Below are 24,531 nucleotides of genomic sequence, written 5' to 3'. Positions count from 1 at the left end.
CTTTTCTTCATGCATTGTGAAATTGTCTCCATTAAAATGAGGTGTTTTGTTTTTGTTTTTCTTCTGAGCACACAGATTAACAGTGAGATTATCTTCTCCTTCCTTCCATGAAAGTTTTGACTTTCATTTGAGAGCTAGATTTTTCTTTTTTATTTGTAGTGGAATGAATAAGACATATCTACTTTTAATTATTCTAAATGAACAAAGGCTGCAAAATAAAGTTTAATGATATAATCCTTGAGGTATATTAGTATATTTATTTTTACGCTCCAGGCTTACCTAAAAAAAAGTGATTCCAAATATATATGGCATAACTATAAAACCATAAATATTCATTCCATTAAAAATAATACAATATGGAAAATAATATCTGTTCTACTAAGAATGGGCAAAGGGGAAATAAGTATCATAAGAGCATGTTTATATACACTAGAAGTACTCACAAACTATCATACAAATTAGATTATATACATTTCTAAAGTGTCTGCCAAATTCTGACAAGTGATTTCTTGATGATGTTGAATAAATGTGCAGAATACATGGAAGAAATAGACAAAATTCTGTTCATAATTAGTTTGAGCTTTGCTATTTGGCACTATATAATTTGTAATATGGAGGGTGATTGCAGATTCTTTCTCGTAAGCCAAGAATTAAAGATTTTCATGCATTATGGTTCTAAGAAATAATGTCAGTGGTCACCAATATTTTGCAATTTAAAAAATCCCAAAAGACAACAGTGAACAAGTGAAATTTGAAATTGAAAACACAGTGCCATTTACATTAGCACCCCCCAAAAGTGAAATATATAGTTATAAATCTAACAAAATATGTACAGGATTTATATGAGGAAAATGTAAAACTCTGATGAGCAAAATCAAAGGACTAAATAAATGGAGAGATAGTCCACGTTCATGGAAAGGAAGACTCATTATCGGCAATATATCAGTTATTTCTTAACTTGATCTATAGATTCAATGCAATCTCAATCAAGATCCCAACAAGTTATGTTATGGATATTGACGAACTGATTCTAAAGTTTATATGGAGAGATAAAAGATCGAGAAGAGCTATCACAATATTGAAGGGGAAGAACAAAGTTGGAGGACTGATACTATCCAACTTCAAGACTTACTATAAAGTTACTGTAATCAAGACAGTGTGGCACTGGTGAAGGAACAGGCAAATAGATCAATAGAACAGAATAGACAGCTCAGAAATAGACCCACATAAATATAGTGAACTGATCATTGGCAAAGGAGCAAAGGCAATGCAATGGAACAAAGATGGTCTTTTTGACAAATGGTGCTGGAACAACTGGACATCCACATGCAAAAAAGTGAATCTAGACACAGACCCTACACATTTCACAAAAATTAACTCAAAGTGAATCACAGATACATTTACTCTAAATGTGAAATGCAAAACTATGAAACACCTAGATAAAACATAAGAGAAAACCTGGATCACTTTGGGTACAGTGATGACCTTTTAGATACAACATCAAAGACATGATCCATGAAAAAAAGAATTGATAACCTGGACTTCTTTAAAATTAAAAATTTCTGCTCTGTGAAAGACAATGTCAAGAGAATGAGAAGATGAGCCACAGACTGGGAGAAAATATTTGCAAAAATCACATCTGATAAAGGACTGATCCAAAATATGCAAAGAACTTTTACAACTCAACAATAAGAAAACAAACAACCCAATTAAAAAATGGGCCAAAGACCTTAACACACCTCTCACCAAAGAAGATATACAGATGGCAAATAAGCATATGAAAAGATGCTCCACATCGTGTCATCAGGCAATGCAACTTAAAACAGCAATGAGATATTACTACACACCTATTAGAATTGCCAAAATCCAGAATGTTAACTACACCAGATGCTGGTGAGGATGCGGAGCAACGGGGACTCTCATCTATTGCTGATGGAATTGCAAAATGGTACAACCACTTTGGAAGATAGTTTGGGAGTTTCTTACAGAACTAAACAAACTCTTACCATATGATCTAGCAATTGCACTCCGTATTTACCCAAAGAAGTTCAATACTAATGTCCATATAAAAACCTGCATGCTGGGGCCGGCCCTGTGGCTTGGTGGTTAAGTGCACGCGCTGCGATGCTGGTGGCCCGGGTTCGGATCCCGGGTGCGCATCGAGGCACCACTTCTCCGTTCATCCTGAGGCCGAGTCCCACATACAGCAACTAGAAGGATGTGCAGCTACGACATACAACTATCCACTGGGGCTTTGGGGGGAAAAAATAAAATAAATAAAATCTTTAAAAAAAAAAAAAAAAAACCTGCATGCAGATGTTTATAGCAACATTATTCATAATTGTTAAAACTTGGAAGCAGCCAAGATGTCCTTCAGTAGGTGAATGGATAAGTAAACTGTGGTACATCCAGACAGTAGAATATTATTCAATGCTAAAAAGAAATGAGCTATCAAGCCATGAAAAGACATAGAAGAACCTTAAATGCATATTACTAAGTAAAAGAACCCAATCTGAAAAGCCTACATATTGTATGATTCCAATTCTGGAAAAGGCAAAACTGTGGAGACACTAAAAAGATCAGTGATTTCCAGGGGTGGCAGGGTGAAGAGATGAATATGCAGAGTACAGAGGACTTTTAGGGCAGTGAAAATACTCTGTATGATATTATGGTATATGTTATTATACCTTTGTCCAAACCCTTGGAATGTACAACACCAAGAGTGAACCCTAAGATAAACTATGGACTCTGGATGATAATGATGTGTCAATGTATGTTTATCAATTGTAATAAATGTACTACTCTGGTGGGGGATGTTGATAATGAGGGAGGCTATGTATGTGTGGGGGCAAGGGGTATATGAGAAATCTCTGTATCTTCCCTCTCAATTTTGCTGTGATTCTAAAACTTCTCTAAAACAAATAGTCTTTAAAAAATCCTGAAACACTTCAAAGGAAGAGTAAGTGGAGGGTACGTAAGATTTAGATACTCCCCTGAGCCATCTATATGTTATTCTTGTTCAGTATTCACTGTTTCTTCTGATTTGAATATGTTTTCTTTTTCTTTGGAACTTTCAGAGCCTGTAATTCTTACTTTTCATAGTCTAGTCCAATTTACCAACCCTATCTCCACCGTATTTCACACAAATTTTTCAGACAAAAATCGCTATTTTCCTCCCACCCAGATAAACTACATCTTTGCTTTCCTAATTCCTTATACCCAGGACATAATTTTCCACGTTCACGTCTCAAAATCTTACCAATTCTGGTAGCACTATTTAATAATTTGCTAACTCTGTGATGTGTTCTTAAAAACCTAAAAGCCTGATTTGTTTTCATATGTATACTTCATATGTTGACACATATATAAAATTAAGTATTTATTTTATATGCTCTTATTTTGCTCTCTAAATATTTTAAGTTTGTCAGACCCGTCTCCTGAAAATAGTGGAAACTGATTGAGGGCAGCAGCCTTTGCAAATATACTTTTATATTCATCACAGTACCTAACGTACTAGTCCTCAACATGTGGTTTCTGAAACCATGACAGCAGCATCACCTCGTGCTATGGACTGAACTGTGTTCCCCCAAAATTCATATCTTGAAGCCCTAATCCCTAATGTGACTGTATTTGGAGACAGGGCCTTTAAAGTGGTAATTAAGGTTAAATAAGGACATAAGGGTGGGGCCCTAATCTGACAGGACTGGTGTCCCTATAAGAAGAGGAACAGACATGAGAGCTCACTCTGTCTCCACACAATGAGATGGTGGCCACCTCCAAGCCAAGAGAAGAAGCCTCAGAATGGAACCTACCTTGCTGGCACCTTGATTTGCACTTCCCAGCCTCCAGAACTGTGAGAAATAAATTTCTGTTGTTTAAGCCACCCAGTCAATAGTATTTTGTTATGACAGCCCAAGCAGACTAATACACCTGGGAACTTGTTAGAAATGCAAATTCTTGGGCTCCGTCCCAAGTTCTGGAGTTGAAGCTCGGTGGTCTGTGTTGTAACAAGCCCTCCAGGATATTCTGATGCAAGCAAAAGTTTGAGAACCACTGAGCTAACACACTGCTGAGTATATTAGTATATATTGCGGGATTTGAGGAATGCATTTGTTACTTTGATTAGAAAAATGTGTGTTCTCTAGATAGGTTCGAATTGTGAAGACTTTGATAGTATACATTCCTAAGCGAATTTTACAAGGCAAGTCCATTACATTTTAACAACTACAAACTAGATACCTAGTTTTGAACACTCCTGAATTTTACCATTAAATCCTCATTTGGACATCTAAAACTATCTCCTTCAAACTGGGCTTCAGTTTTGTCACTGCTCATTTGTCCCTCCCGCTGTTATTCTTCATTTCTTCTCTACATTTTTATAGTGTGGAAATGGCTGCAAGAGATTAGGATAATTCATTTCCCAAATAAATAGCTTCTTGCTTTAGTCTTCACATCCAATATTTAAAAAGCTTGAAGACTTTTTAGAGAGTCCATGTAAGTACGAAGAGAAGGTTTCAATGGAAATCAAAATGAGTTAGTGAGAAAATCTGCACCCTATTGATAGTGGCACTTTTGTTCTGAGGGCTTGGTAATATGAGAAATTGAAGAATGCCATTAGAGTTACTGACTTGAAACATATCCAGCATTACTTTGTTAAAGTATTCTGTACTGCAGAAAGAATATATTTTTTAATAGCCAGACACTTTGCCATCTTCACTGCATAAATATGATTTTAAATGTTATGGAAAGGACAAGACGTAAACATGTACTATTATGTACACTTTAAAAGAAAGACTTTGCCATTTGGCCTTCTTTAGCAATATCTTCTCCTAATTATAGAATACAAAAGTTGTATTTTGACAATTTGTCATTGTGTGAAAGGAACTCAAGTAAAATGCAGTCCTCCCAAACATTTGAAGATTTATAATTAAAGAGCTGTCTGCTGAACAATTGAGTTTATTCATGATGCAGGTCATTCACCTTCAAATGCCTTTTACCATGATAGGTTGAAAAAAAAAAGTAAGAATCAAGTATTCCTCTTCAATTCAGATTACAAAATATACTAAATACTTGCACCAACTCATACTTTGAAAGCCCATGAATACCTTTGTTAAAAAAAATTGTGACACAATGTTCATGAAACCCAAAAGGTTTCCAAAAGTGAAGGTTTCCTTTTATACTTTAAAATCCTTTTAAAAGATTTTCTAGTGCAGTGTGACCTCAATTCCAATTAAGATGAAATCACTCGATTTCAGTAGACTGTGAGTCCTTGCTGGCAGCACCCATATCTTGTGTTTCTTTGTATCCCCCAACAGATAGCATGGGGCTTGAAACATAGCTGCTTGTAAATATTATTGAATGGGTTTGATCTAATAGAGATGCAAAGAAAGTTCAGTACAGAATTCCTGTAATTTGTTTGAGAAATGCTTGTTTCCTAGACTTGCATAAACTAGCTTTTATTGAGAAAGTGCACATAATTAAATTGAAAGAATGAATTGCAGAGGGGTTTCATTATCAAAAATCGTGACATGGTTCATTGAATTTTCAAAACAGCCAATCATATATTATCCTCCTCACTAGTGCTATCAATGGTGGATCAAAATTTCAAAACTATCTGCTATTGTGTGTATGTGTAAGATGTGTGTATATATATGTGTGTGTATATATATATGTGTGTGTATATATATACATATATATACACACCTTAAGTAGGCCATTGTGTTTAATTTAGGAGAACAGATGACTCAGACTATTCATCACTAATAATTATTTTGTCTTATGAGTTGAAAGGTAGGAGTCAATTTGAATGATTCTGCTCATGATTTTCCTGTGGATTACAATGCATTTGAAGCTATTTTATGGATTTGACTTTGTTCTGACTGATACATTTTTAAAACTGTGTTTGAGAGAAGAGTGCCTATTCTGACTTTGGATATGAACTTTTTCTCTTATCTAGAAAAGTTTTCATTTAGACCTTTTAAGTCTGCATTTATATCTACTGTAGACTCATTTTGCCAATACCATATTTTCTCTTTCATGACTCTCATTTGAAGCTTTGGATTGTTTTGTGATATTTGAATTTAAAAATATAAGCTTCCTTGTAAACAATAACTTTAATTATTTAAAAAATAATTTAAATTTTTTTTAATTAAAAAAATTCTAACACATGATCAAGATTTTACAATAATTTCTTCCACTGTGAAACAAATCAGTTAACTGGGGGGGAGGGGGGGAATACCAAGGTTGGGTATGTATTTGTGTAGAGAGGTAGTATGAATATAGAAACATCTTCAGATCATATCTATTATTCAGGTGTATTTTTCCAGAAGAGGTAAAGATTGTGCAAAATCACAATGGAATATTGAGGGTGGGGCAGAGATATAGGCAGGGTAGTTATAACAGGCAGTTTGAAGACTGATAAAGCCATGACCATCAAGTTAATTACAATACACTTGTCTAATTTGATGGTGGACTTTTAAAATCTCCGATGTCTTTCCATACCAGCTGTTAAGACTCTCAGTGGAGAGAGTCATAAAGCCGCCAGCCCCTGCCTAAGCAGCTTTTACAGTCAATATTATTCTCTTCCCTCCTATCATTCTGCTACACCCCTAGATATCACAATATTTGGAAAAATAAGAATTTCTTCTCTGGAAAAGTTTAGAGATTCTTTCTCTGAAGTAAAGTAACAGAGTTACACTGGGAAGAGGTTGTTGTTAAAGAAGGTCTCCAGATATCTTAAAAGAAAAACTAAACCTACAATTTTCATGTTGTAGTATTTACTTATGGAATTTATTCTCCCAAACAAGTGTGTGTGTGGGGAGGAGTAGACTCTGAGTTCAAACAAGCTGGGGAAACACTAGGTTAAAGTGAATTGAAGAGATTCCATAACGGCAGGGTTTGTCAGGGCTAAATTACATCAGGAAGCCCCAAGAGAGGAATAGACCCCTCCTAATAGGCCATGGGACACTTTTTGGGAGGCTATGCTTTATGTGTGTATGCTTTTTTTATTTTCCCTAGAGCATCTCTTTATGTACAAATTATTCAAAAGTATGACACATCAGGAAAATCTGGTAGAGTGCAAAAACACTGCAAAAATCACTTTCAAATCTATCACAGTATTAGGGCTTACAGAAAAGAGCATAAACTTGGGAGTCAGACCTAGTTTTGAAACTAGATTCTCTCAGAGTCTAATGTTATGTAACTTTGGAATAATTGTTTAATCTCTTGGAACCTTATTTGTTAGTTTATGAAACAGGGTAAGATAATGGGCATTTTGTCTATAGTAATTGTGCCCCATTCTGTCTCTTTTTTTCCTTGAATTGCATGAATATTAGATTTTAAAAAATCATGTCCCTTATGCCTGTTCTTTTCCATATTTACCTAATTTTTCTTCACTGTGTTTCCATCCGAAATATGATTTATCTTTTAGTTCACTTATGTTTTCTTCTGGATTGCTTGTTTTATAGTTAAACCCATCTACTAATTTATTAATTTTAGCTATGGTATATTTCAATTCTGGAATTGCTATTTGATTCATTTTTTTATATATTCCAGCTCTCTAGTGAAATTCTCCACATTTTCCTTTATCTTACTGAATCTGTTAATCATAGTTATTTTAAAATCTGTGTCTGCTAAAACCAATATTGGTTTTATCTGTTTCATTTGTATACAATTTTTTTCTCTTGGCTTTTGGTCATTTGTGTCTTATTTCCTGAAATTTTGAGTGAAATGCCAGTCACTAAATGAATTTAATTTTCTTCTGACATACAATTAGCATCAAAGCAGATCATCTCAATCTCATCATATATTTATATGACTCAAGGCTGTTTTAAGCTTTGGAAAATTTGATTTTTATTTGTTTACCTTATTCCTGGGGCATCGCCCTTCAGAGGCCTCCACCTTGGCGGGCCCTGGACTCCCATATTTGTCTCCCCAGCACTGTGAGATTGCTTAAATATCTGCTTGGCATTGTAGCTTCTTAGCATCTGCTTTTTTTCTTGGTTTCTTGGCCTGTCGCTCTATTCATTTCTCAAGGAAAAACTGAGTGCAGACGTTAAGGTCTTTGATATTCTCTAATTCTGGGGTCTTGGCACCTGAAGTATCGACTGTCTTTGTAGCTCTGACCTCCAGTGTTTGCCTCTGCATCCTAGTGAGACTGCTGCAAGCTCTAGGCCACTGTATTTGTTAGGCCTCTTGATCCAATGAAGATAAACAAATGCCTCTAGAGGAAAAACATTAGCAAATATATCTCCATCTCATTTCCTGTCCCTTCTTTCTTGGATCTGGCTTCCTTTTATTCTGTCTGTCTTGGTTGCTCTTTGATGCTTTCGTAAAATTGTTTTCTATATTTTCTTTAGCCTGTATAGTTTGTCTCTGTAGGAAGGTTAGTCTGATACAGGCTACTTTTTTCATAGCCAGTAGCAGGAATCTTTGTCACTAGAATGTTTTAAAGTCATATATATTATATAATTAATATGTTTTCCTCAAGACCCTAGTCAGGACTAGATATTTCCTTCCAAAGATTGTGATCTTGGAAAAAAGTTTTCTGGGTTGTTAACTATTTTTTCACTAGGCCTTCCTTTTAGATTAAAAAAATAATACTAGAAAATTCATTGATCATATTCCAAATCAAGATATAATTGCTTGATATACTTTCCATTTTAAATTATATATAGAAAGTAAATAAGATTTAAGTTATATTAAACATTTCTGGGAGGTAATCCAGTGTCCTCAAAATGCATCAGGAATTTGAAGAAGTAAATAAAATTATTATCCAGTCTTTAAAATGGAATCAAATGCATAAAATATCTTTGGAGGACTAGAATAATAACAAGTGGTTGCGGTTACCTCTGGGAAGGAAGACTGGGGCACTGAGAGCCAGTTGTGAGGAAGAGAACATTTAAGGAGAATATTCAACAGCGTGTAACGAAAGCTGACTGTGGTGACTTAACCAAATCTGAAGTAAGTTTGGTTGGTTGGTTGGTTATTTCACAAAACATAGGATCGATGAATGGGCAAGCAAGAGCCAATGCGCCTGCTCGAGGAACTGAGATGCTTTTTCCTCTCTGCTCTGCATCTCTTGATGTACAAGTTGTCTTTGTCATTACAAAGATGGCTACTCTACCTCTCAGAATTCAGTCTACACTCCAGGCAGCAAGAAAATGAGGAGAGTTGTAGGGCAAATGTGCCTGCTACCTGAGACTCGTCCTTTTTACGAGGAAAGTAATGTTAGCGCTGCTTAAATAGCTATGATAGATATGTAGTCACAGGTTAGCATAAGTTAGCATAAGGGAAGCCATCTTGTAGAAGGGAATCATGTTGGAGCTATAAATAACCCTGATCCACAAGGCACCCCTATGTTGAGTCGGCAATGCTTTAGTTTATGTGTAGCCTGGACAAGTCCACACCTGCTTGTGAGCAATATGCGTGCTCTGCTACTTTCTCAGCCTTAGCTTACACATAAACCTCCCTTTTGTGATAAGACAGTAACTTTTTATTCTTTAAGTTTTCCCAAGAATGTAATGACCTTCAGAAAGGAGCCCTATGCTGGTATCCATCGCCAGTGACAGGAAAAAGGGATGATCCGGCATCTCAAGGACTACAACACCAGATGGTTACATTCTGAACGGCCCCCCCCTTCAGCCCATTTGCACTATATAACTGTTTCAAAAGTTTGTGGTTTTAAGATGGTTCTTTATGGACACTAGTCCGCCATCTTCCCCCTTGCTAGCAGCCAATAATAATAATAAAAGACCCTTTCTCTCCTACCACCTTGCCTCGGGACTGTTGGCTTATCTTTGAGGCGAGTAGAGGACCCCTATTTGGCGGTGACAGTAATTTCCTGGAAACCACCCAGTAACTTCTGTTTTTGTCTTGTTTGTGAGAGTTAAGTCATAAGGCCACATTTAGCTGCAAAGGAGCCTGGGGAAGTATGAATTCTTAAAGTCTACGTGGGCATCCTGAATAAAAGAGTTTGTCTTCATAAGAAAAGCGTGAGAGTGAATGTTATATAAACAAATAGCATTGGCTATCTACTTATTTTTCACAGAATGTACTTATATAATGTTTGATTTTTTAAAAAAGTACGTCAAGTCATTTAAAGCTATTAAAATAAATTATACATTTTAAGCAAAGATATAAACAATAACATGAAAAATTACTATAGATATTCTATATGTATGTGTATGTATGCGTGTGTATTAAAGTCCTAGTTTTATAAAATAAATGAAGTCATATTTGATTTTGTATATATCCGCCTTGTTTTAAAAAAATAACAAATGTTTTTATATATTTTAAATAATATTTATAACTAAATTTTGGAAAGACTAAATAAGTCTGGCTTATGTGACATTCAGTGAAGAGTTGGTTAGGGCACATGACTAAATCTAGTGTTATGGAAAGTGTTCTAAAAAGTCCTAAGTTCCTTACAAAGTCACACAAATTTTGCCATAGAGTTGGTACAGTGATATATACCCAAATATATAAGAAACATTTGGGCTTTAGTAATACTGTCCCATTGGCCTTGTAGCAGCATCGTTTTTCCCTCTCATCAAATTTCTACCCATCTTTAAAAAAAATTCCATGATGGCTGCCTGAGCTGGCATTGACAAATGATTTTAAGGACAAGAGAGAAAAGTGAGTCCAGACAAAAAAATATATTTTATGTGTTATGGCAGCTTCAAATAATATTGGAGATAAAGGGCATCTATGAAAACCCCAGAGCTAACATCATACTTAATCGTGAAAGACGGAATGCCCTCTTCTTAAGATCAGATACAAGACAAGGGTGTTTGCTCTCACCACTTCTATTCAACATCGCACTGGAGGTTCTAGCTAGCTCAATAAGGTAAAACAAAACAGAGCAAAAAAAAAAAAAATCCAGATTGGAAAGTAAGTAAAGTTGTAAAGCTGTGTTTATTCACCAATAATATAATTGTCTATATAGAAAATATTTTCTCTCTAGAGAACCCAAAATAATCAACAAAAAACTTTTAGAACTAAGACATAAGAATAGCAAGATGGCAGGATATAAAATTGAGTAAAAACATCAATTTTATTTCTATATACTAGCAACAAACAATCCAAAAGTGAAATTAAGAAAACAATTCCATTCACAATATCATCAAAATGAATAAAATACACAGAAATAAATTTTAACAAAATAAGAACAAGACTTGTACACTGAAAACTACAAAACATTGTTGAGAGAGTTAAAGAATGTCTAAATAAATTGAGAGTTTGAGTTCAAGGATGAGAATACTTGCTCTTATAAAGATGGCAATTCTCTGCAAATTGATCTATATATTCAATGGAATCCTTATCACTATCCCAGCAGGAATCATTGTAGAAATTGACAAGATGATCCTAAAATTCATTTGTAAATGCAAGGGACTCTGAATAGCCGAAGCAATCTTGGAAAAGAAGAACAAAGTTGGAGGACTCGTACTTCTCTATTTCAAAACTTACTACAAAGCTACAGTAATCAAGACTGTGTGGGACTGACATAAGGATAGATATATGGACCATTGGAATACAATTGAGAATCTAGAAATAAACCCTCATATTTATGGCCAATTTATTTTTGCTAAAGATATCAAGACAGTTCACTGGGGAAAGAATAATCTTTTCAGCAAATGGGGCTACTATAACTGAATATCCACATGTAAAAAAAATGAACTTAGACCTTACTTCACATCATGCATAAAAATTCATTCAAGATGAAGCATGGATCTAAATTTCAGAGCTAAAATTATTAAACTTCTAGAAGAAAATATAGAAGAAAAATTTTGTGACCTTGAATTAGCCAGAGTTCTTAGATATGACACCAAAAGCATGATCCATAAAAGAAACAATTCATAAATTGGACTTGATAAAATTCAAAACTTTTGTGCTTCAAAAGAGACCATTGAGAACATGAAAAGACAAGCTAAGGCTACGAGAGAATATTTGCAAATCATATATCTTATAAAGGACTTATATCTAGATATTTACTCTTACAACTCAATAATAAGACAAAACCCACTTTAAAAATGGGCAAAACATTTCTATAGATATGTCACCAAAGAAGATATGAGTAGTTAATAGGCTGATGAAAAGATGCTTATCACCATTACTCATTAGGGAAATAAAAATTAAAACCACAATGAAATACCACTTCAAGCCTACTAGAATGTCTATAGTGCAAAAGACAGAAAATAAGTGTTTGCAAGGACATACAGAAACTGGAACCCTCATGTATTCATGGTTTCCACTTTTTAGAAAGCAATTCCATTTCTTAAAAAGTTAAACACAGACTTATCATACATCCCAGCAATTACACTCCTAAGAATCTACCCAAGAGAATTGAAAACATATGTCTACACAAAGACATGTAAGTAGGTGTCCATAGTAGCATTATTCATAATAGCAAAAACTGGAAATAATGCAAATGTCCATCAATTGGTGAATGGACAGAGAAAGTATAGTATATTCACATAATGGAATACTACTCAGCAATCAAAAGGGACAAACTACTGATACCCACTACGCGAATGAGCCTCAAACACATCACACTAAGTAAAGGAGGCAGACGCAAAAGGCGACATATTGTCTAATTCCATTTATATAAAATGGTTAGAAAAACAAATTTAGAGGGACAGAAAATAGATCAGTGATTACCTAGGTGTAACTTCAAACGGGAACGAGGGAAACTTTTGGAGTGGTAGAAATTTCTAACATTGGATTGTGGAGATGGTTATACAGCATAGTTAAATTTACTAAAATCATTGAATCATACACATAAAATGAGTGAATTTTGTAGGATGTAAGCTGTACCTCCTTAAAGCTATTAAAACATGATGGAGACCATTTTGGCAGCTGTATATTAAGTGGCCATGGATTTTTCTGTTACCTTAACATCATTAGTTTGTGTAGCTTTAAACAAAGGCCAAAGCACTTGAGGATTTCATAAGAGTGGTTTGAAGGTTGTAGTTAGTTCATATTCATATAAAATTTATATTTCTGAATGGCAAGTCCTATTAAAGGATGATAATCATAGCCCATATTATATCCTCAATCACTTTGGGATATAAAATCTTTTATCCATTTAATGTTCTTTCTGTAAGCCTTTGTCTGGAGGTTCTCACAACTTTTGTGAGAATTGGAACTAGTGAATAGAGTTACATCTTATTCTTGCTCCTTTAAGAGATAATACCTTTCTGAGGAAGAACAAATTGCATTACAAATGTCCTCATTAATTCCTACAACAGGCTTGTTCAGAGAAAAATAAAGTATGTCTTCAAAAATAGATGCACAGTTATTTCAAAATCTTGTTTGGTTCTTAGATTCCAGGAGTTGAGTTAAATACTAATATCAACATCAAAACTACACGGAATTACTTGACAACTTTAGCTTGGCAGGTGTAATATTAGTAAACCTTTTTTTTATGATATCTTTATGCTATTCATAAAATGTGTAAAATTTACTATGAAGTGAAAAATAGACTTCAAATATGCAGATGAAAAGTCGTCTACTTCAAGGAAGGTGTAATTAGAAATGCATTATGCTTAACGTGAGTGACCATGTCCTTTCTTTCTTTGAAGAAAAAAGTCACCTACATTTTCTTCTCTCCAAAAAAAGTATTCATTCACTATTTTTTCTAGATTTAGAAAAAATGATCTTAAAATATCATTAATACCAGAAGGAAAAATGAATATGTTGAATAGAGAAATCCAGACTGGATAGAATCCTCTATCACATTCTTGGCTTATCTGGATACTCTCCTACAAACACAGATTTTCTGTCATTTTATAAAAGTTGTAGATGATTAAAATTAGATTTTGGTTGCAAGCTTTAAATCATCGTTAAGGATAGATCCTCACTATATATCTTTTTTTTTTCCTCTCCTTCCTCTGAACACTTTTCCCTGGACCTCTCCTAGAATCTGGTTGCATTAATTGTGCTACTCTATTCCATCTCTCCTACCCCGAAGAGCATACTGAGCCCCAGTGATTTTTTGCCCCTGCCACTATTCCTATCTGCTGTAGTAGGTTCTCCATAAATGTTGAATATGTAAATGAATACAGCTCACTTCATCCCTTTTAATGATGATGGGGTGCCACATCTTTGACATTGCCTACTACTGAATCAATCAAGGGTGTCTATGACTATGAGATATCGCAAAATGTTATTTGAAAGCTAAAATGTTATGAAAATTGAACAACCCTACTTCTCAAAATATTTCTTTTTTCTTCTTTCTCCTTTATTTTTAAATTGAGGTATAATTGACATATAACATAATATTAGTTTAGTTTCAGGTGTATAGTGTAATGGTTCGATATTTGTATACATTGCAAAATGATCACAGCAGTAAGTCTAATTAACATTCGTCACCTTACATAGTTGCAAAATTTTTTTTTGTGATGAGAACGTCTAAGATTTACTCTCTTAGCAACTTTCACATATGCGATATGGTGTTAACTGTAGTCACTATGCTGTACATTACATCCCCATGACTTATTTATTTTATAACTGAAAGTTTGTACATTTTGACCTCCTTTACCCATTTTTCCCACCCCCTGCGCCCCCCCGCCCGGCAACTACCAATCTGTTCTCTGTATCTACGAGCTTGATTTGGTTTTGGGTTTTTTAGATTCCATATATGTGAGATCATACAATATTTGTCTTTCTCTGTCTGACTTATTTCACTTAGCATAATGCCCTCAAGGTCCACCCATGTTGTCACAAATGGCAATATTTCATTCTTTTTTATGGCTGAATAATATGCCAGTGTGCATATATATCACATTTGCTTTGAATGTGAGTATACACCACATTCATTCATCGATGAATACTTAGGTTGTTTCCATATGCTGGCTATTGTAACTAATGCTGCAATGAACATGGGGGTGCATATATTTTTTGAGGTAGTGTTTTTGTTTTCTTTGGATAAACACCCAGAAGTGGAATTGCTGGATCATATGATCATTCTATTTTTAATTGTTTGAGGAACTCCATACAGTTTTCCATAGTGGCTGCACCAATTTACATTCCTACCAACAGCGCATGAGGGTTCCCTTTTCTCCACATCCTCACGAACACTTGTTATTTCTTATCTTTTTGATAACAGCCATTCTAATAGGTGTGAAGTGATATCTCATTGTGGTTTTGATTTGCATTTCCCTGATGATTAGTGATGTTGAGCATCTTTTCATGTGCCTCTTGGCCATCTATGTGTCTTTTTTGGAAAAATGTCTATTCAGATCCTATGCCCATTTTTTAATTGGATTTTGGTTTTTTGCTGTTGAGTTATATGAGTTCTTTATATATTTTGGATATTAACCTCTTTTCAGATATATGATTTGCAAATATTTTCTCACATTCATTGGGTCACCTTTTCATTTTGTTGATGGCTTGTTGCTCTTAAAATATCAATAATTTCAAAAGGAAAAATGAATATGTTGAATAGAGAAAGCCAGACTGAATAGAATCCTCTATACATTCTTGGCTATCTGAATACTCTCCTACAAACACAGATTTTCTGTCATTTTGTAAAAGTTGTATATGGTTAAAATTAGATTTTGGCTGTAAGATTTAAATCATCATTAACGATAGATCCTCACTACATATCTATTTTAGTTTCTAGAGTTTTACTTTTAATTGGATTTATGGGATAAGGATATACTACTCCAATTTAAATGCATAATCAGCTTGGTATCCTTTATTTGACTCACAGAAGATTTATTAGAGATGAAAAAACAGATGTTAAGTGCAAAAGATATATTCATTTATTCAACAAACATTTATTTAGTGTCTACTATGTATTAGATAAAAGGCAGGGTAAATGATAAAGGGATTTTGATGGTGAGGAAATGTCACTGTTTTATGTATGGTGGGAAGAAATGTCTTTCTAAAGTGGTAAAATTTGAACATAGAAATTGAGAGAGCAAGCTACATAGGTATCTAGGGGAAGAGCATTCCAGGAGTGGGAACAGAAAGTGCAAAGTCTCTGAGGTGGGAATGTGCTTGTGATATTTACCACAAGCAAGCCAGTGTAGTAGGAGCAAAATAAGCTGGGGGAGATGAGAGGAGATCAGTGTGAATCACATTTTTCCTAATATATGAAAAGAAACTTCTTTGGTGATACCCATTGCTTTCTCCCCTCCATATTTGAGACTTACTGCATTAAATCATTGCATTTTTAATCCAATTGATTGCCTGAGTGGCTCATCATTCACAAGACTTAAGTACATATTAGCAGCATGTAGTCCAGACTAATAGTTTGGGTTGCCTAGCTGGTTGGCATTGCATCCTCAAATGTTGTTTGCCAATGTGCAACATAAAGACTTAAATGCTACAATTGGATTTCCGGTTTAAGCTGGTAGAAGGATACTTCATCACATCATCTCTTTCCCAATATCTAAGGAAACAAAACAAAGAAGCAAAAACTTAAAAACAAAAAGTCATAAAGAGTATCACATACAGGGTAAGGGATGTGAAAGACAAAATGCACTAACGAGATGGTTGTATTCAGGCTGTTGCAGGAGTGAGAACATTTATTAGAGAGGAACTTCTCTACAAAGTGGGAGAAAAGCTGAGTTTTATAAAACAAGGGGGTTATTGATAAAAGGTGGAGGTGGGTCTTGCCTTGGAATGTGCAAGGGCAGGTTGGTTCTTTTTAGTTAGCCATTTTGGGGATCAAAAAAGGGTGGGAGGCTCTTAATCATTGTTTTCTAGAAGCACAGGGATCAGATAAAGTTCAGTATTGTCAGGGGCATAATCCAAGAGAAGTAGCCAAAGAGAGAAAAAGATAATTCTGGGTCAGCTCTGAGGGGCAGGACTTTTACTACACACACACCACCCCTAACCCCTAAGGAACTATATATACTAGTAAATTGAAAAATATTCTAGAAACTCGCATTAAACTCCCAAATTTGGAAATAGGAGAGTGTGTATTCTTATCTTTTCCATCTTCTGGCTGTGGACTTAGGAAAAAGGCTCACTAGGGAGAAGAAAGGGAAACACAAAGCTGACCCTTTTTAATGAAAATGAAATTTCCAGGACTCACCAAATTGAGAGCGATTTGAATTCTGAAGTTTGAGAACTGCAAAAACTCTGAGCACAAGCACTCCATCCAAATCCCCACACTAAGAGACTTGACGAACCCTACCATGGCTTCTAGCAGCCTAAAGTGGTCCCTGGAATGACCCAACCCACTTTTGAGTTCCTGTCTGGGAAAGCTCAGGGCTGTCAAAAGAATTTACTGTTTGTTCTAGCCAACACCTAAAGATAGGCCCCGACCTACTTCTCTTAGAGCATTTACTAAAAAGGGTTTGTGACTGTGAATCCTTCCTCTATCCCTTTGAGATGTATATGTGTCTCAGAAGTGTCTTTCTCAAGGACCTGAAATCCATTCCTTTGAAATGTAACCATCAGGAAGGATAGAGCCTCTGTCTCCCAGTCTCTGTGGGAGGAGAGAATCCTAACTTTGATAAGTGCCAGATCACAGACACAGCTGGCATACTCACATTTACAGTGAGCAACCCATTGTAATTTTTCACTTCCCTGACTCTACTTGAGCCACTGCCCACATCCCTGTCCCATTTGCTCCCCTTCCCCTCCCTCATTCTTCCTTTAAAACACCCAGTCACCTCCGTGCAAATGAGAATTGAGCTCAGCTCTTTCCCCTACTGTCAGTAGTTACTAAATAAAATAGGTTTTTACAGCTTTAAAGAGTGTCCAGCCTTGTTTATCTTTGACAGGTTTATTCGTCTATGTCAGTGTTATACACCACTTTCCAACTAGGAGGAGTGAACCCTAACAAGGCATTTAATAAACTCTCACGGAGTGAGCTGAGTCTAAGAAATTTTAACAAAGACAAATCACTGCTTGAACTGAACTTTTCCTCCCCTTCTATGATCTCAAGTTACGGGAGCAGGAGCGGGTGGAGGGGTGGAGTGGGAAGGTGGTATATAACCTGTCTTCAAACTGCTGCTCAGAGTGAAATGAACATGTCTCTGGTATGGTGAGAACGAAGTTAAAAAGTCTTCTACACAATCCCAGAGAGAACAGATTTAGAGAGAGTTTCCTAAGCACCAATAAGACAAAAAGGAACAGCACATTAACTATGGAAAAAAAGAAGGAAAGAAAAGGAAGGGAGAGAGGCAGGAAGAAGGGGGTGTGGGTGATGCAAAAAGATAAATTACCCAACTTAAAATAAAACATAACCCAAGGAAGAGACGATAATTCCCCACATGTGCTTTGCACCGTAAAATAACGTATATATTCAATAAAACTAGAGCTCAGAGATGAGATGATTAAATAATATCAGATTAAAATGGAGATTGCAGATCATAAGAAGTAACATATTGTGGACCAAATAAATGCCATTCAGAACAAATAAATTAAGAATAAATATTCTAAAGGTGACAGAATCAAAATGACTGGAAATGGATTTACTAACATGGAGGGATGGCTGATACAATCACAGTCAATGCAGATAAAATTAAACAAAGGGATTAAAACAATTAGAAAAAAACTAATAGATGTAGAAGGTAGACAACTATGATTCAAAATAAAAATAATTTGTGTACCGAAGTAGAGAATCCAAATTAACAAGGATTTAAACACATAAATATGTTTCCCTGAAAGAACAAAGTTGGAGAAAGCACCACGTTCCAGGAAACACTGAGACACATCCTGGTTAAATTATTGAAATGGAAGCGTAAAAAAAAATCAAACTTTGGTTATCCAGGCAGAAAAACTGAATCACTTTGAACAAGAAAAATCCAGACCAAAGGCCATACATTTCTGAAAGAAAATTTAACCGAAAAATGTATTGCCAGATACCATTGCAGATGATATTGCAAGGTACCATTGCAATATCAAGCAGCCATTTCCATCATAAAAAATCAAAGCAAGTAGAAAACCCGTAAGAACTTTGTTTTGTTTTGTGTTTGGGGGTAGAGATTAATTTACATCTCATTACATTATTGAAATGCAGACATTTGAAAAAATTAAAATGAAGATCCCTGGAAAGGAATGGACAAAAATAAATAAATGATTAAATCACTTTATAACAGAATTAATACTAAACAATTGTGGGAATTATAGTTACTGAATAGAATGCAAATTTTATAAATCTTGATAATGTAAAAATAGTATAGAGATCAGGGATGTGTGGGAGAAAATGAGCACTAATATTCTCATCTTTCATAGCAGGGAGTTGATCAATATTATCTTAATTAAAACATTGTTTAAAAATATGTAATGATTCTAGCCTCTTACTTTTTTCCATAATCTATTCATTAAGTTTAGAGGGCTCTTTTAGGATACGATAACTCCTATAGAAAAGAATAATTTATTTGATGTGAAACAAATTTTCTTTTGTTTTGTATTCAGTTTACTTTGCCTTTAAAATAAATAAATTTTATTTAATTTAAAAATAAAAATAGAAAAGACATAGCATCGTGTTAATATGAATAGGTCATTACTAAACCATTGTTCTTGACTATTTCACTGGCTTAATCTTCCCCAGCTGATATTTTTTCCTGTTTTTATTGTAGTTTTACAAAGTGATGACTAATCAATAATATATGTTGCATGAGAGAATCATCTAAGTGGTAAATTAATGTGTAAAGATGAATATGTTTGGAGAATGTAAAAAGTGCTGGAAAACAAACTGAAAAAAATAAAAGGGCCCTTTGCTCCTAAATTGCAGGTATTTGAGATGAAATACGTTATTTATGTGTGCATGTCACTTTACAAAATTTAATACATAAACATAAATAAGGTTTATTTCATATTTACCTGCTCTTGAAAAGTCAACTCCGTTATATTTCAAATTGAAAGCTTGCTCTCTTTTATTACAAACAGTAACAGAGGTCATTTCAGTACTCAGTAATAATGCAGGTATAATTGAGTTAAGTGTAAGTTAACTGAATGACTCCTAACAAGTTTATTTGACAGCATCCCTCCACCTTATTTGATTAACACATATGTGAGAACCTTGAAGGTAAATCTAAAAAGAAAAATCCTTACAGACTATATCAATGTCCTCATGATTCTCTTGTTAATACTAATGTTTGTTTATTAACTTGGTCAATTAAATGCCTTTATAAGCAATGAGTTAATATAAGTGACTAGAAACTTGAAAGAAATCCCAATGTAGAAATATTTTTCAAAATTTTCTTTGTGTGAATGTGTGTGTGTATGTAGTTCTAAATTACACTTCAATGAGAGCGCAAAAGTCATCAGTGCTTCTTGTTTTCTAGCAATAGGAAAATAAATTTATAGTAGTTTAACTATCATGATATCTACTGTGAATCTAGCAAATAAATATATATTTACTACATGCTCTGGCAGATGCTTTTATTAAGGAGGAGATGAATATCACCATCCCTGCCCTAGAAGAGCAGAGTGTGATTGTGCTCAAGGCTAAAACAAAGGTATTCTAAGCTTTTTCCCAAAATTACATAATAATACTTTACTTTTTACATAGCCCTTTGCAATAGTAAATAACATTTACAAATGTTATTCCATTTGTTATCACAATCACCCAGACTCAAAGAATTTACCTTAATCTACTAATTTGTAGCATGTAGACATGGAAACACAAGGTAAAAAAAAAAAATCAGTATTTTTTTCTACTAGACAGAGTTGCTTCACTGTATCTTCATCTCATTCCTAAATTAGTTCCTGTACCTGCCTTCGCCTAATGCCCACCACCATCTCAAAGCCAATATAATCTCTGTTTTAGAAATGAGATAAGGGAAGCTCGGTAGCTTGTCTTAGATAACACAGCTAAGTCTATAAAGGAACGCTAAATATAAATCAGTATCCCACTTTTTCCAATGAGAAGATGTTTTAGAAGTTTGGAAAAACTTGAATACACCAGTTTGTAGATGAAATTGTCAAGTTTGACATGTGAAACGATGAAATTGTCCATTTGACATATTTAAATAAATACATATTTAAATACATGTTATATGAATATTATTGATTTAGATATACTAGGGTTTTTTTTCTTATTCACATTACTTGAAAGAAGTTTATCTCAACGATTCATATACGTCTTTGACATTATTATCAGCAGTAGACTGTTACATTTGTGACCCCCGATATACCATGCCACCTGCTCTTGTGTAGTCTCCTTTCTCTCTGGGTTTGGCTGTGCGACTTGCTTTAGCTAGCAGAGCTTTAGCAAGTGCGATGCAAGCAAAGACTTGTTAAACACTTGAATATTCAGGCTTATCCTATTGGACTGCTCACTCTTTGAAGCCGGATGCCATACTGTAATAAAGCTTGCGCTAGACTACTGAATGATAAAGGTGAGAGACTGTCTTAAACATAAGAGTTCCAGCCAAACTTCCAGATGCTTGGCAACTCCAAGCAATGCCACATCAAGAGGAGACAAAGCACCCTCAACAAAACCAGCCCAAATTGCAGAAGCCTGAGCAAATAAAACGTTGTGTTTCAACCTGCTAAATTTTGAGGTAGTTTGTTTTTTAACAAGTGAAATGGTATCTACAACTTTACTGCAACCACTTTTTGAGTCATCTAACAGTTTTCCATTTCATGTCATCTTCGCTTACTTCTAAGATTTTGAATCTGAGTTTTATATTATCACCAAAATTTTTATGCCATGTCCTGAGTACCCATTCCCCAACATTAATAGAGTTTCAATTTATTTATCTTGTGAGTCTATACTTGTGCTCTTCATAACACAAGCACTTATTGTAGAGCTTTTAAAAGTGAGTTATGAATTGTTTATTTACGAAGATATCCAACAACTGCCTTTGTGAGGTTATACCCTAATAATTCCTAAATCTGTTTAAAATTTTTAACATCCCAAAGGAGATGTTACCAAGGTTCTCTCAGGCTAATTTGTCTTCCTCCATCATGCCTATGTTATTTAAAAGGAGGTAACTGAGACAGTGCTCCACAGTACGAAAGGCTGTCTAAAGTCTAGTTTCACTACTCAAATAATGGTCTTCTGGACTAGCAATGTCCAGCGTGAGCTGGGAGCAGATTTTAGGACTTCAACCCAGACCTACTGAATCAGAATATGCATTGTAACAAGATCCGCAAGGAGATTTGTATGCACACTAAATATTGAGAAACGAGAGGTATAAAACAGGAGTAGGCAAACTACTGGCTCACAGGTCAAATTTGGCCCCCCATCTATTTTTGTAAATAAAGTTTTATTGATACACAGCCATGTCTGTTAATTTATGTGTTGTCTATGGCTGCTTTCACACCACAATAGTAGATGTAAATAGTAGTGACAGAGACCATAAGGGCCACAAAGCCTAAAACATTTACTATCTAGCACTTTACAGAAAAAATTTGCTGATCCCTGATCTAGAATATAAGACTACCCCATATTTTTGAGAGGTAATTTTGAGAAAAAAATCATTGCATTTTCTAATCCAGTATTAGCTGTGACTTTGGGCTGTCACTTATTCTCTCTGACCCTTTGTTTTCTTCATTTGTAGAATGGTGACAGAAATGGCCACCAGGTGTGTGTGTATTATATGGAAATAACAATCAGATATTTGGATTCCAAGTCCAGTATTCTTTCGAATGCTCTTTTATTCAGGATATAAAGATGAAGGAAAATACATAGAATCTTGTTTCCAAACACATGGCACCCCTTACTAGTATGTCACCGTTTATAGAAGTGGAAGTCTGCAGTAGGAAGTGAAGTGCATTAACCCAGCGAATCTATACATACTTGATTTTGAGCTCTCTTAAAAAATAAACATACCTAAATTTAATAGGTATGACTCTACTAATTTGCTGCTTTGAGAGGCTATTTGTCCTCAATTTCACACTCATAAATTGTTACTATGATCAAATCATTCCGGGAAAAGTAAAATCAATGCCTGTATAATGTTAAAGCTGGCAATTCAATGAAAACATGTGGGGCTCTCAGGATGTAGCTCATCGTAGACTGAAATCAAGAAGCAAAACCTGATAAAAAGAATTTACTGCTCAGAGCTCAAGTGGGCAGCCTGGCAGAGGTTCAGAGTGTGGTAACATCACTCCAAACCTTGTACTCTTGGGCTATTAAGAATATGGTGAGAAGCAAGATAAAAGTAATTTCTGTAATGCAATGCAGCTCTGAGCTATTTCTTGTGGAAAAATGGCAAATAAACTTGCTTTTAATAAATAGACAATAAACAGAAAAAGCAGATCTACTGTGTGCATATTCCATTTATTTAGAAGCACAAGTGAATGTGTGACATATGGATAATTAAAAGGTTCTAGAAGGAAAGTTTCAGACAGATTCTTGCTGGCAGTTGTAAAAAGCAATTAAACAATACTAGTAATTAAGGATAGGGATGACATCTATTAAAAAACCTCTACAACTCAATAAACTATAATCGAAATCTAACTAGTCAGCAAAACCTCATGTTGAACATAGACTGCAGATTTGTGACAGCTTTCAGAGTTCAATAGATTTGGAAGTCAAGACAACAGACAAGTAATTAAGTTGTCTAATATCAGAGGTTCTGAAACTTGAAGGCACATCATAATCCCCGGAGGGCTTGTTAAAATATAGGTTGCTGGGCTCCATCCTCCAGAGTTTCTAATTCACTAGGTCTGAGATGGGGTCATAGAATTTCCATTTCTAACAAGTTTCCAAGAAATGCTGATGCTGCTGTCTGGGGACCACACTTTGAAAACCACTGGCTTAGATCATACTATGCTGGGAAGAACTGAGGAACCCTGACTCTACATCTCTCATTCTTCTAAACGTTTTAAACTCTCACAGAGAGAGCCAAAAGGCTACAGTCATTTAAAAATCAGGCAAGAGTTGTAAATACCCTTTGGTCTAGGCAAACTAGCTAGCCCTGGTGGTCTAGCGGTTAAGATTCGATGCTCTTGCCGCCATGGCCTGTGTTTTATTTCTCAGTCAGGAAACCACACCACCCATCTGTCGGTTGTCTTACTGTAGTGGCTGTGTGTTGCTGTGTTTCTGAAAGCTATGCCACCGGTATTTCAAATACCAGCAGGGTCACCCATGGTGGACAGGTTTCAGCAGAGCTTCCAGACTAAGACAGATGAGGAAGAAGGACCTGGCCACCCATTTCCAAAAAAATTGGCCATGAAAACTCTATGAATAGCAACAGAACATTGTCTGATACAGCGCCGGGAAGGTGAGAGGATGGCGCAAAAAGACAGGGCAGGGTTCTGCTAGCAGAATGGTTGCTAGCAGTTGGAATCAACTCCATGGCACTAAGAACTAGGCACACTATAAAATAGTTCTTAAATAGTATTTGGATCTTGAGCTTAGCATTCCAAAGAGCTGATGGAACCTCACTGTAATTAGGACGCACTTTAGAAGAGAAGAATTAGGCCAATTATTATCTTTGTTAAAATGAAGTTTCAAAAGCAGAAAATAGATTGACGATTGCTTTTTTCAGAACTGCCGTCTAATTACTCAGGGTTTAAGTTATCAATGCGTGCTTTTTTTCATAAATAACTTGACATTAATTTTCAGTGTTTTTTGAGTGCTTAGTATGAAAAAGTGTTACTTTTATTTACTTA

Source organism: Diceros bicornis, chromosome X (genome assembly GCF_020826845.1).
Source record: "Diceros bicornis minor isolate mBicDic1 chromosome X, mDicBic1.mat.cur, whole genome shotgun sequence".
NCBI lineage: Eukaryota > Metazoa > Chordata > Mammalia > Perissodactyla > Rhinocerotidae > Diceros > Diceros bicornis.
Note: the sequence above shows the minus strand (reverse complement) of the source record.